The sequence below is a fragment of the Muscardinus avellanarius genome (genome assembly GCF_963383645.1).
Source record: "Muscardinus avellanarius genome assembly, chromosome: 4".
Classification (NCBI taxonomy): Eukaryota; Metazoa; Chordata; class Mammalia; order Rodentia; family Gliridae; genus Muscardinus; species Muscardinus avellanarius.
The window spans coordinates 12,774,041-12,788,350 of NC_137789.1; positions in this window are offsets into that span (position 1 = coordinate 12,774,041).

The following is a 14,310-nucleotide window of genomic DNA, read 5'->3' on the forward strand; positions in this document are numbered from 1 at the left end:
AATAAACCCATCAAGGGCAGGAACAGAGCTGTGTTTTCTCAAATTAAGGTTTTTTAAAGGGGGGGGGATGAGAAATATATATCTCTGATATTTCTAATGATCTTGTTTTTTATTTTATTTTATTTTATGATACTAAGGATTATACCCAGGGGCATTCTACCTCCGAGCTACATCCCCAGCTTTTAAAAAAAAATTATTTTTGTTTTGAAATGAGGTCTTGCTAGGCTTCTGAGAGTCTCATTAAGTTGCTGAGACTGGTCTCGAAACTGTGATCCTCCTGTCTCAGCCTCCTAAGTACTAAGATAACAAATGTGAGCCACCATGCTAGGCTCTAACAATCGCATGGCATTAGAGTACACATTTACTTCTCCCACCTTTCTCTAATCTCGGGAGAGTGAAATATCCTGTGTGGCGTACTTACTGTGTGCTAGGTAGTCTTCGAGAGCTTTCTCTGTAGCAGGTTTAGTCCTTAATAATCCTAAAACCATATATTATAATTTTCATTTTAAGATGAGGAAATTGGTATTCACAGAGGTATTCACAGAGTGATGGTATTCACAGAGTGATTTATAAGCGAGAATGGACATGCAATTTAATTTGGGGGTCTGTGTATTCTTAAAATTCAAGCTCTTTTCATCTGTATTGTCTACCATTTGATCCTTCCTAAGCGTGAAGCCTTATCAGCTTGGCTTGGGCTCCCAGTAAAAGGCTTTGAGGAGGTAGAGGGTGCAGAGAGGAGGTGCCTTCCCTGAGACCGCCTGAAGGTCCAGGCTTGGTCCTCCACATGACAACTGTGTTCGCTTATGAGTGGGTCACTGCCAGGGTCCAGCCCTAGCAGAGTCGGGGTTCATGTGTTGATGAGGGTGAAACCGAGGCGGATGAGAGAAGAATGCCACATGAGATCAATCTTTCTCCATCTTTCTCCATCAATCTTTCTCCCTTTTATTCAGGATTTGCTATAATTTTTATACTTTATTTTTTTGGCAGAAAAGCAAGGGCATAGCCATGCAAGCAGGATTGCCAAGGATGGGAAAAAGTTATTATTTTCTATAAAGTTTAGGGCAAGGGTGACAGACATTTAAATAATCTAAGCATAGTATGTTTTGTCTTACTTCACAAGGCTGACTCAAACTTAATCTTATACAGTGACTCTAACTAAGGTCAGTTTGAACTTAATATTTGGCCCAATAACTTAATCCTTGGGAAAAGATCTTTGCTGCCTGAGTCTCTCACAAGCTGCTGCCCATCAGTTTTAGTTATAATGTTTATACATAAAATTCCAATTATATATATTAATCAAAATAATCCTAAAATAATTTTATGAAGAAAGGAATGCTAGACATTCTTCATGGGGGATCTACGCCATTGCGGATCCCCTGATCGAGCTTTCTCAAGATCTGCAAAAGATGCGGTAGCAGGTCGCCTTGCCTCAGATCCTTTGGCAAACAGAGGAGCAGCAAAGGCAACGTATTGATGTGAATGAGGAACCAGGAATGATCGAATGCTGGTTTGGTCCAATGGTCTGCTTATGGAGATGCCTTTTGCTGATCCTCGTGTTAGGTGCTCACAACATGCTGGGAAGATGTGGCTCAGTATACGGCCCCTGTGCCAATTTCTGGGCTCTAGTCTCAGTGGAATCCAGGAAACAAACATCATTGGTCTCCTACTATGTTCCAGGTAGTGTACTGTGCCCGGAGCTACGCGAGGGGACTCATAGTAATTTTGTTTTGTTTGTAATTTATGTTAGGTTTTTGGGCTTTATTTATAGAACTATTGAATATTTTAGTACTTTTATTGGTGCCTTATTGTCGCACCTCATAATGTCGTTCAAAATGATTAGTGGAATACATGGATACAGCACTTGGGCTTTCCCCCAGCTCCCTCCTCAATCCCACTCCCCATACAGGGCATTGAGATTGACATAGATATTCTCACATATGTACATAATGTAAATGGAAATTATTTTTTTCAGTGATCCTTCCTTTCCCTGCCACCCCCTACTCTGGACCACTGCTCTGGCTCCGTGGCAGTTCTTAACCTTGACTGCCACTGGCAATACCTAGAAAGTTTTGGAAAAATTACTAATGTTTAGCCCTTAATTCCAGAAATTTGTGTTTATTTGAGTTAATGTGGGAGCTGTAAATTAGCATTCTTAGATGCTTCGAGTATGCACCCAGATGAGAGGCTCTGGTCTAAGGATAAAAACCAAGAAGTAACAAGAGACACAGATAGTGGAAAAGAACTTATGGGGCCGAGCAGAGTCTCCCCAATTTTGTAGGTTGTATAGCTGGTTGTGGTATATTCATATACTGACTCTACTATTACTTCCATTGCAGACTTCATAAAAATTCTCATCATATATAAATTAATCTCTTTAAATAGAAAATTTGCTGACCTATCATAATTTGGGAAACAGTATCACTTGCCATTCATGGAGGACAAAGCATAAAACTAACAAAGCAGAGCAAACGTAGCAAAATTTATATTCAACATGGTGAGGAGCACTGTTGAAGCAGTGAGAGGGGTTTCAGAAGAGAGTGGTCTGGGTTGACATCCTTTTTCCACTACTCAAGGTCTAGATTCCCTTAGGCAAGTGGCTTAGTGTCTCTGACATTGTTTTTGCTTATGTCTAAATGAGAGCTAATGACACCTGCTCTGCAATGTCAATACATGGAATAGAAGAGATAATTCTGAAAAAGTGCCTGGTTCAGTGCTGGGTGCATAGAAAATATGCGAATCAGAGCTTTATCTCACAGTTAAACTTAGGGCTAGAAAAGCCACTGTGCACTGGGTGGGGTGGTGTGTTTAAAGGCTGGAAAAGTGCTGTCAGGGTCAAAGGGTGATTTGACCAATTTCTTAGTTAAAGTTCTGGGTAGCTAGGGTCAAGGGGAAGGAGGTGATGCAATTTGAAGGCACATACATATTTTCTTTTTATCTAAAGCTGGTTGCATTTACAACCAAGTTGGAGAGTACCACAAATGATTACTCAAACTTTCATCTATATATGTCTACAAAAACCGAATGTACTCTGGCAAGTTCCCCTTCCTCTCTGACACAGTCTTGGGACATTTCTCCCACTTGCTGCCAGTCCTGGCTATTTCCAATAATTAGAGTCAGATTTAAGTTTCAGCAAAGATGAGTCTAGTTGTTTCTATTTTCATTGTGTTGGTTGTTCCTGCTCATGCCTGGCATGCTCCTTTTAAGAACCCTCAAGCAGCCGGGCATGGTGGCGCACGCGTGTAATCCCTGCACTTGGGAGGCGGAGACAGGAGGATGGCGCTGGTTCCGAGCTAGCATCACTAGCTTAAGAGACCCTGTTTCCAAATAAAAAGTAGAAAATAGGTCTGGGAGTGTAGTCCGGAGGTAGAAGGGCTTCCGGGAACCCCAGTATCACAAAAAGAAAGAAAGAAAGAAAAAAAGAATAAAAGAAAAGAATCCTTAAGCATCTTACAGTCACTTGTGTGGTCTCATCTCCTGCTCCAGATGGCAGTCAGCATCATTTCTGAGAGACTGCTGTGGAGTAAATGACAAATGACTTGAAATATGCTTGGATGGAAGCAAGTAACTTTTAAAGATTTTTGTCCACGGTCACTAACTGTGTCTCATGCACTAGAGTCTCCTGCATTAGAAACTAACGGCTTAATAGATGCAGTCCTATCAGTAATATTTGAAACTGATTGACAGATGGCATGGATTTGATTCTTTCATTTATTAATTACAAAATTCAAGCAGCACTGCCTACTATTTAGGGGACCTGGGAGATCCTGGGATAAATACAAATTTCCCCTGACCCCAAGAAATGAAATTCTCATTGAGAGCATCGGTGTTAGCAGTGACAAAAATCAAACAAAATGAAGGAAAAAATGGAAAAACAATGTCAAATCACATTGACAAAGGCTCTAAGAAAATTGGATAAAGGATACCGTAGGCATATTGGAAGAGAGCAGAAAGCTTATCACAAGTTTGGTTTCATTGTGCAGTTACTTATTCCCTATGTCCGCTCTGTGGAGCCGCCTTCTCCCTTTTTTATATTCAGCATGCTTGACATAATTATCTGGAGAGGAGCCTGGATGTCATGCAAGCTCTTTGTGGCAGTGGCCACACGTGTCTCATTCATCACGGAATCCTGATGATGCAGTCAGCACTGTACTTGGCACACAATAGGTGCAGAATACATGCTTACTTACTAACTAGTGGATGACCTAAAACTGGCCACAGATGCAAGTATGAGCTAACTCATAGGGCCTGATGTTAGAGCAATGCTTAGTATCCTGGAGTACATTCTTGCTTCTGGAAAAGAGATTTCCTCTCTGGCTTAAATGTCCTGAATTGTATGTAGCACATTGCCACCTTTCAAAGGCAAAGGAATTCTTAGACTCTAAGCGCAATTCCAAATGTACAGACCTTCCCGGAACCGAAGGAACACCCATGAAAGTCAGAGGGGCTTTCTCCAATGGACCAGATTTATAGGGTGAGAAGAGCTATGTGAATCTAGGCCAGGGGCCAGAGTTCCTCATTTATTCCACCACTGGCAGGCGAGGGCCTCAGTAAGATCTGGAAATTTCTGACTTCTGTAAACCTGCTCTTGAAACACCCGCAGTCCAGAAAACTCTGCACACAACCTTTTCTGTTCACCCTGCTCTGGCATCTGATTTTTTGAGGGATAGGTCAATGCCTTAGTGCCCTACAAGGAACACAGGCGTTGCCAGAGTGGCCTTGTGGTCCAGCTCTGCCACTCTCCTTCTACGTGGTCCTGGTCAGCTTGCTTTAGTTTACTTTGGCTGGAACGTTGGGGGGTGGGGCTCTCTGATGTCCAATTCATGTGGGGTTTCCAGAAGATTGGAATCTAATCCTGGGGTGAAAACCCTCAGCTTGGCCACTATAGTTGCTGGCTGTGTGATTTACCAGTGGGCAACTGTATTCTATACTGTGAGAGGGGCATTTTCCCTCTTTCCGGAAACCAGATCTCATTCTGGGCCCTGGATTTCATGCTCAGTGAAGGTAGAGGCTGCCTGTGCCCTGTCCCTGCAGCTCCCGGGTTACAAGGCTTCATCTCTTTAAGGAGTGGCATCCCAGAAGCCCTGTGGGTGCTGCCTGTCCACTGCTGTCCTCTAGATGGCAAACTCAGCTCAGTTTTGGATGAGAGGCAGAGGCACTGACTGGGCGATGCCCTGGCATGGAGTGATTTATTGGAAATCCAGTTTCATCCAGGGCACGCAAAATCCTCAGAATGGCTGGGAGTCTCTGGAACTGCCAGCTGGGACAAATCTCTCTTCTTTTCCAGGGAAATCAGAGGCATAGATTCCTCATCTCCTTTTGCCCTGTCAGAGCTTTTTGTGAACCAGGGAAATAGATCTGATGACCTTGTGAAAAATGGGGAGGGCAAAGGAGGGAATTATTGGGGAGCCTCACGTGGACTGTTCTCACTGAATTTTCATCACAACCTACAAAATAAGTGGTGCTATTATTTCTTCTCTGTAAGTGACATCAATGCTTCTGATGGAAGTCAAGCAGCTATTTTTGGCTGAGCCAGGTTGCCAAGCCACACTCACGTTAACGCCAATGTCTCAGCCAATTGATCTCTTCTGGTTATTTTACCCAGGCAAAGAAGGTAAAAAAAACGAAGGGGAAGGGAAATAGGAGAATTAGTGATGATCTTAATTAATTTTTGGGGCGTGGGATAAGGCAGTGAGAGTAGTCAGCTTGGACCAGTAAGGTAGGCTTCAGCCTGAGCAGATGACCAGTGCCCCAAAGTCTTAGCAGAACGAAGTTGGATATATCAGCAGAATTCTGGAGCAGCGTCCAGCTTCCAAGGAGCCAATTTTGCAAGACACAGTCTACTACAGAAGTTATAGATGCTGTCTGGCATGGGAAACCATTGTAAAAATTGGGGCTCATTTTCTCTAAAAACAGATTTCTACTCTTTCTCTTACACGCACACATATTTTGGAGTTGGCTGGTCATTTTGGAAAGAGGTAACTGGGAAAATTCGTTATTCACTTCTTTAATATTTTTTGAGGTGCCATTTGGTTTGGACTCTGTTGTGTCAGGCAAAATGCATGCATACTTGAACCATAAGGAGCCCTTAATAGAGGGAGAACTTAATACATGCACAAGAATAGAATTTGTGGTTAAATATGATAAGAAATGAGACTGAATTTCTGAATTTGGAGGTGTGAGAAATGACATATTCTCAAATATGGAACCCTAGAAAAGCTTCATGGAGGAGATGATATTTGAGCTGGGCCTTGGAGATTATATGGGAAAAGGATATTAATTGGCCAGTTGTGGGGGACAGAAAGAAAATGGTAATAGGCTAATACGAGCCCAGAAAGGCTTAAAAAAACTGCATTGATGAGGATCGTGTACAAACTCTAAAGTCCTAGAATTCCTCCAGATATAGAGAAGGTAGGGAATTATAGTCAAGGAAGAAAGACTAGTCTCAGATTGGAAGAGCTTTCTCTGCCATGTTCATCTCCTATATGATTGTATTTTGCTTTACCTCCTTTCTTTAAAGTTTTGCTTTATATGTTTGATATTATGTTATTTGGTGCATGAAAATTTACAGTGATTACATCTGGTAAACTGACCTGTGTATATCACGAAGTACATCTCTTCATTTCCAATAATGCTTCTTATGTTTAGGTCTATATTGGATGATCTTGGTAGAACTATATTAGATTTCTTTTGCTGAATTTTTGCATGGTTCATCTTTTTATTTCACTTTTAACCTTTCTATGTTAACTTTTATTTAATGACATTTAAAAAACATATAGGTTTTGCTAGTCTAAAAATGTTTGTCTCTTAATTGAATATTTAATCCATTAGCATCAAATAGAATTATTGATAAATTTGTGCCTTTAAAATTTCTAATTTTAAAATTATCCTAGGTTTTACCCCCTTTTTGATGTTTAATTTTGTTTAATTTTCCTTCTTGCTTTAATTAGAAATATGCAAATATTTCTAAAATTCATTTTTTCTCCTTATTAGAATTTTAGTTACATATTCTTTTGTTATATTTTGATTGGTTGCCTCAGATAAAATTAGGCCTAAATTTAAAAATTTATCATGTATTAACATTTTTTTTACCACCTTTCCAACAATGCTGGGGCTTTAAACACTTCAAATTCTTTAATCCTTTACTGCTTCTTAAAATATTGATGATAGGACTGGGCTGGAAGATATTGATGATAGGACTGGGCCGCAGGCACATAACTTAGTGAAAGAACACTTTCATAGCATATGTGAGGCCCTGGGTTCAATCTCTAGCACTGTGAAAACAAATTTATTACACTTTTAAATCCTGAAAACATCAATTATTTTTTATAGTCTATATTCACTTACAAAGATTTTTACTATTTCTATTATTCTTCATTTATACCTCTATCCACTTCTGGGTTTCAATTTGGTATCATCTTTTTTCTACCTAAAAGTTCTGGAGTTTTATTTTTTTGTAGACTTACAGAATAAGAATCCCATAATTTTTTTCCTATCTGGAAATGTCTTTACTTTACTTTTACTTTGAAGCATTTCCTCACTGGGTATAATCGTGTTTATTACTTCTCTCCTTCACTCTTTAAAGACATTCTTCCATTGTTTTCTAGCTTAATATTGTTAAGTCTTGTCTCCTTTTTAAAGTTAATGTCATTTTTTTCTGTTTTAATTTTTCCTTTTGGTATTATATCATTCAACTATGATATGTTTAGTTTTGCTTTTCTTTATATTTATATTTCTGGGTTTCTTAGTATATGTCTTCCCTTCATATACATTTTTAAAATTTCATTCTCCTATTTATCATCTTTTGGGAGTTCAATTACTGTCCATTAGGAAAATATATAATTCACCCTCTACTTACATTTTTCATATTTTTTTCATTCTATACATTTTCTATGGATCTATCTTCCATTTGACTAATTCTTCCTTTTGCTGCATCCAGTTTGCAGCTAAACCTATCTATTCAGTTCATTATTCCATTTATTCCATTTTTTAATTATAATATTTTAATTTTTATTGGTTTAATTTTTTGGTAAAATTGTTCATTTAGTTTTTTGTTAAACAAAACCATAAGAGTGTCACTCACTCCTGTGCTAAAACTCCTTCATAGAACACTGAAAAGAGATTCTCTTGCTGGCTTTTAAAAAGTAACCTGTCACTTTGTGAGAGGACCACATGATGAGGACCTTTTAATTGCTGAGCATTGAGCAAGAAAATGAGGCCCTGGAATCTACAACCATAGGGAACTGCATTTTTCCATCAACCTGAAAAAACTTAGAAGAGAAATTAAGATTTGGATAAGTGTGCCTGATTTTTGTTTTGTAAGATCCTAAGCAGAGGATCCAATTATACCATGCCTGGACTTTAACCTTTAGAAAGGGCGATGATAAATGACCTTTATGTCTTGAATTTGTGATAACTCAATATATTAGAAACTTAATATGGGTCATTCATACATCTACTTCTATATATTCTTTGGTTCATCTTTTTTGCTATACTTTTAAAAAAATATTGAAGGCCTGGCATTATATGTGAAAAATTATAGAGGATCTGGATAATATTTTATTTCTCCAGGAAGGCTTCATTGTATTTTCTAGTAAATCTCCAAGGTAGGAAAGGTTATTACAGTCCAATCAAGAATGGAGCCATGCAAACCTGGTGTTAATGTTTGCATGGCCATATCTGAATTTGTCTTTCCATCTACTCCGAGGTGTAGCCTTCCTGGGACTACAGCTCTGAGTCTTACAGGATTTCCTTAAACCTGTGCTTTAATTTTGGACTCCCCCCCTTTTTTTGGTGGTACTGGGGTTCCTGGAAACCCTTCTCTGGGCTACACTCCCAGACCTATTTTTTTATTTTTTTTAATTTGGAAACATCTCTCTCTCTCTTTTTTTTTTTTAAAATTTGTAAACAGGGTCTCTTAAGCCAGCGCGGCTGGCTTCGAACCTGTGTGATTCTCCTGTCTCCACCTACCAAGCACGGGGATTATGTGCGCCACCATGCCTGACAATTTTGGACCCTTTAATACCTTGGTATTGGAAAAATCACTGCTCTGTTTTACAATGGTTTATTTATTAGTGCGCTTGTCTCCTGCTCTCCTTAGCAATTGATTTTCTACAACGCTCTTCATTTCCTTCTGAATTCTCACCAGCAGAGTCTTAAACATTCACACATCCATCCATAGTCTTTTCAAGGCAATGTAGGCCTTTTCTATCATTCTTAAAATTACTCTAGCCTCTGCCTGTTGCCTGATTCCAAAGCCGTTTGCACATTTTTAGATATTTGTTACACGGATACTCCACTTCTAGGTATCAACATTTGAACCCTCAAGTAAATACTAAGGGATTGCAATGAATTGGTTTCTGTGATTGTAGGGGCAAAATCCCAAGTCCATAGGTCATCAAAAAAAGAAGACTGGAACATTCAGAAGCAGCTGGATCTTCTGTCTGTATATGAGATGTTTTCTTCTCTCAAGAGAGCCTGAGTACCAATTTTCATGCACCCATTTGGATTATGCCTGTCAAGATAATCTAGGATAATCAGCTAAAATAATCTCCCCTATGTAAAGTCAACTGATCAGGAGCTCTCATCACATCTTCAAAAAGAGTTTCACAGCAACACCTAGATTAATGTTTCACTGCATAATTGAGGACCGTAGGCAACCTGATTCATATATCCAATGGACCAGCAACAAACTTGCCCTGCCTTTGCACATGATGGATATTTGTTTTGCTTTCTCTGCTGGATAAAATGTCAATTCTTGGTTGAGTGTTGATACTTCACTGTCTGTTGCTTCAGCCTCCCCTTCTCTGTATAAAATTAATTGCTTCCTTTTTGGTGTTCCTGTGGCTTTAATATACTTTTTTTCCCCCTTTAGTACTGAGGATTGAAACAAGGGACAATCTGTCACTGAGCTAAAGCGCCATCAAGCCCCCTCCATTTTTATAAAATTTGAAACAAGGTCTTTCTAGGTTGTTGAGATTCTCACCAAGTTGCCGAGTGAGCTGATCTTAAAACTTTGATCTTTCTGTCTCAGCTTCTTAAACACTGAGATTACAGGCATGTGCCACCATGCTTGATTTCATAGACTGTTCTTTTATTTTTATTTTTATTTTTGTTGTTGAATTAAAGTCTTATAATGAAGTTCATGGTGATGGTGAGATACAGGCACACAGCACATGGTGAGCTTTGCCCTGGCTCCTTCTTCACTCCCCCCTTCCTATACTATCTTTTTTGGAGCATTTATTATGCTTTCTAATAAAGAATTCTAGTTAATCATTCATTGAATTCTTGAGTACTGAAAGGCATAGACCAGGCTGTTATCTTTAACATCTGATACTGAGAAAACATTCCACAAATATCATCCAAATGTTGATTGATCTCTACCGAACTGTAGTTTATTTTAAATTCTCAATTGAAGGTAGCCGAGTTTCTTGTGAAGGCTCCTTTAAGTGGGCCAACTAATTAGCAAATATATAGTGAAAGCAATACAGCCATTGCTTTGAGATAATATACAATCATCTTATTAAGACTGATACTCTTCTAGTCAATGGTTTGCAGTGTTCATTTCTGCAGAAAAACAAGTGAATAAATGTACACGAGGGTCTTGGGGCTTATTCAAAAGGAAGGGGCAAGTGACCTGCTCTTTCTTCCTGAGATTCCAATGGAGAGAGAATTAGCGGAGTGAAGCTGGGTGAAACTGCTGGGGATCCAGTTGCAGGAAAATACAAGACTCTATTTTAAGTGGAATTCTCCTTGTGGATGAAGAGGTCTAATGGCTGGTTGCTTCTCACTGTGTGTGATGTCAGGATCTCTGTCAGAACCAACCACCTCAACACACTGCAGTACTGAATGTGATGGTAACGCTGAACACAGTCAGCCTGGAATCCCTTCACAGTGATGCTCTGAGTAGGGAAGGAGTTTAGCTCATGAAAGAGTATTGCTGTGGTGTCCAGTATTCCATTACAAAACCTAGAATGGAAAGAGTTCCTGGCAGCAGTGGCAGGTTGGAACTTTAATTCTCTGCTGACTCAGATGTCAGTTAGAAAGAACAACCCCTTTGGACAATGGACTGTTTGTGTTTTAGAGGAAGTTAGCAGAAGAACAGAATTTAAGAGAAAAAATTTTTTTTTCTTATCTGGCAAGGTATGAGAATCAAGTATCCATCATTGTAACCGAAGTTGGTGGAACTTTCCTTGTCAGTTGTACATGGAACAAGTGAATCGAGGAATGAATTATCATGTATGTTATTCTCATACTACAAGGATTCACAGGAGAACATAGACTCTGAAACCAAAGGGCCAGTGATTCTAACTTGTACCACCTGGATGAATATGGGCAGTACTTCCTACTCTCTATGCCACGAGCACCCATTTTGGTCACATGTGGATGTCCATGCCTAGTTCAGAAGGTGTGTTAATGTGTGCGTGCGTGCGTGCGTGCGTGTGTGTGTGTGTGTGTGTGTGTGAGACAATCTAGATCCTCTGATTCCCACCTAGACTTGCCTTCCTCTTTTTATATATATGATTGTAATATGGAAACTACTCACAGACCACTAGTTTTTTAAATCTTGCCCTAGATTAGGGCAGAAACCTAGGTATAATAAAAGAACCTTTGCTCTCAACAGTCACAGGATTCTCTTCTCCATTAAGAATTGAGCGTGATAACCTCAGCATTACACATCTTCTACAAATTCCCATTTCCTCTCTACAGCTAAGATCATCTATCCCTGTCAAATGGAGACAGTAGTTAGGATCAGAATAAGATCAGAATTTAGAAGGAAACAAAACAGAAGTTGAAGGGAAAGTGCTCTCAAAAGGAAGTGAAAATATAGAAGGCTGAGGATTGCTCAGGGATGTAGTACTAGGTACTAGAAAATCTATTCATATGCTTTGATTAAAAAAAAATATGTTAGCAGGGAAAGGCTTTGTGGGAAATTTGCTGCATAGGAGTATCCTTGACTGGAATTGAGTCTGGCTCTTAAATTTGTATCCTGTTGTTTATCTTGCCCTCTGTATAGTGTGAGTTCCAGAAGTGCAGGGTTTGGGGTCTAGCTTGTTGATTGATTGCTGGTTCTCTAGTCCGATCATTGACTCACCCACTCACTAAAAAACACTTTTGTGCCCCATTCTCTCCCACCCTACTCCACATCTCAGCTTCTTGTAACTATTGTTATTCGCTCTACTTCTATGAATTTAATTTTATGAGTTTCTTCACAGAGATGAGATCATGTGATATTTGTATGCCTGACATTTCAATTTGCATACTCTTCTCCAGGTTCATCTATGTTTCTACAAATAACATGATTTTATTTATTTATTTATTTTTTTGCAGTACTGCAGTACTGGGGATAGAACCCAGGGCCATACTACCTCTGAACTACACCCCCAGCCCTGTTCTTAAGTCTTTTTATTTTTTGAAACAGGGTCTCACTGAGTTGCACAGGGCCTCACTAAGTAGCTGAGGCTGTTGGTGAACCGTGATCCTCCAGTTTCCGCCTCCTGAATGTTGAGATTACAAGTGTGTGCTATAACCCCGGCCTATTTCTTTTTTTTTTAATTGGTCTGCTCTTATTTTTTGATACAATCCATTCTAACAGGTATGAGGTGAGATCTTTTGTGGTTTCAGTTTGAATTTTCCTAGTGATTATGATGCTGAGCACTTTTTTTCTGGTATCCAATGGTTATCTGTATGTCTTTTTAAAGAAATGTCTGTTCAAATCCTTTGCTCATTTCTTTTTTAAATTTCTTCTTTTTCTTCTTTTCTTTCTTTCTTTTTTTTTGCAGTACCGGGGATGGAACCCAGGGGCATTGTACCTCCAAGCTACACCCCCAGGTCTACTTTTTAGCCTTTTTTAATTTTTTGAAACAGAGTCTCACTGAGTTGCAAAGGGCCTCACTAAGTAGCTGAGGCTGTCAGTGAACTGTGATCCTCCAGTCTCCGCTTCCTGAATGTTGGGATTACAGGTGTGCGCTACCACACTGGGACTATTTCTTTCTTTCTTTCTTTCTTTTTTTTAATTGGTGCACTGTAGTCTTACATCTTAATGGGGTGCAAGATGGTAAAGGTATACATGCATACATGACTTATTTCGCCCTTCCCCATTGCCAATTTCTTTAAGCTGGATTGCTTTCTTGCTACTGAGTTGTACATACTTTGTACATTAACCTCTTATAAGATGTATGTTTTGCAAATATTTTATCCCATTCTATGGGTTCTCTTTAACTTCAATAGTTGTTTCCTTTGCTGTTCAGAAGTTCACTCACATGATTTTTAGTGGACACTGGACACTGATATGTAGGTCTCTCCACAGGGCAAACTTATGACATTGCAGGTGGTTTCCCCAGAGTAAATGAAAGAGAACAAAGATAATAGTAGTACACCTATGAATGACCTGGAGAGAGGAGGAGGGAGGCAGAGAGGAAGGGAAGGTGGGAGGGAGAGACTGCTATGATGGAGGCCATAGTCCTTTTGTGACCTAATCTTACCAGTGATAACTCTCACCTTACCTGCATTCTATTTTATTCTAGCTTCTGGAAGAGGAGGACAAAGGCATGAATTCTTGTGGTAAGGTCTCATTGGGACCTTAGTCTTAGTCTTTATAGACTTTCTAATATTCTGATCTTATATGGTCACTCCTTTCTCAAAATTCTCCCAGCCATCAATGATACATTCTAACTGTATTATGCATCCCGGTCTGTTATATATCTTATGTGTTCCCTAAAGGTTCATGTGGTAAAACTTGGTCCCTAGCTCAGTACTATTGGAAGGCGTTGGGAACTTCAAGTAGTAGGGCCTAGTTGGAGGTCTTTGGGTCATTGAGAACATGTTCTCAAAGGAAATTGTGGGGATCTGGTCTCTTTTCTTTTGCTTTCTGGACTCGGGTGAGTGTTTTTGCTTTGCCGCATGTTTCTGCCATGATGTGCAACCACAGGTCCAAAAGAAACAGAGCCAATTAATCGTGAGTTGGGCTCTCTGAAACCTGAGTCAAAATAAACCTTTTTTTTTTTTTTTTTTTTTTTTTTGGTGTTACTGGGGTTCCTGGAAACCCTTCTACCTCAGGGCTCCACTCCCAGACCTATTTTATATTTTTATTTGGAAACAGCGTCTCTTAAGCCAACGCGGCTGGCTTCGAACCAGCGTGATCCTCCTGTCTCCGCCTCCCAATTGTGGGGATTATAAGCGTGTGCCACCACGCCCGGCGAAATTTTTTTTTTTGTAAGTAGATAATCTCAGGTATTTGTTATATAACACAAAACTGACTAATGCAGTCTGTTTCACAGGAATCCACCCACAGTATCTATCTCTTAATGATTA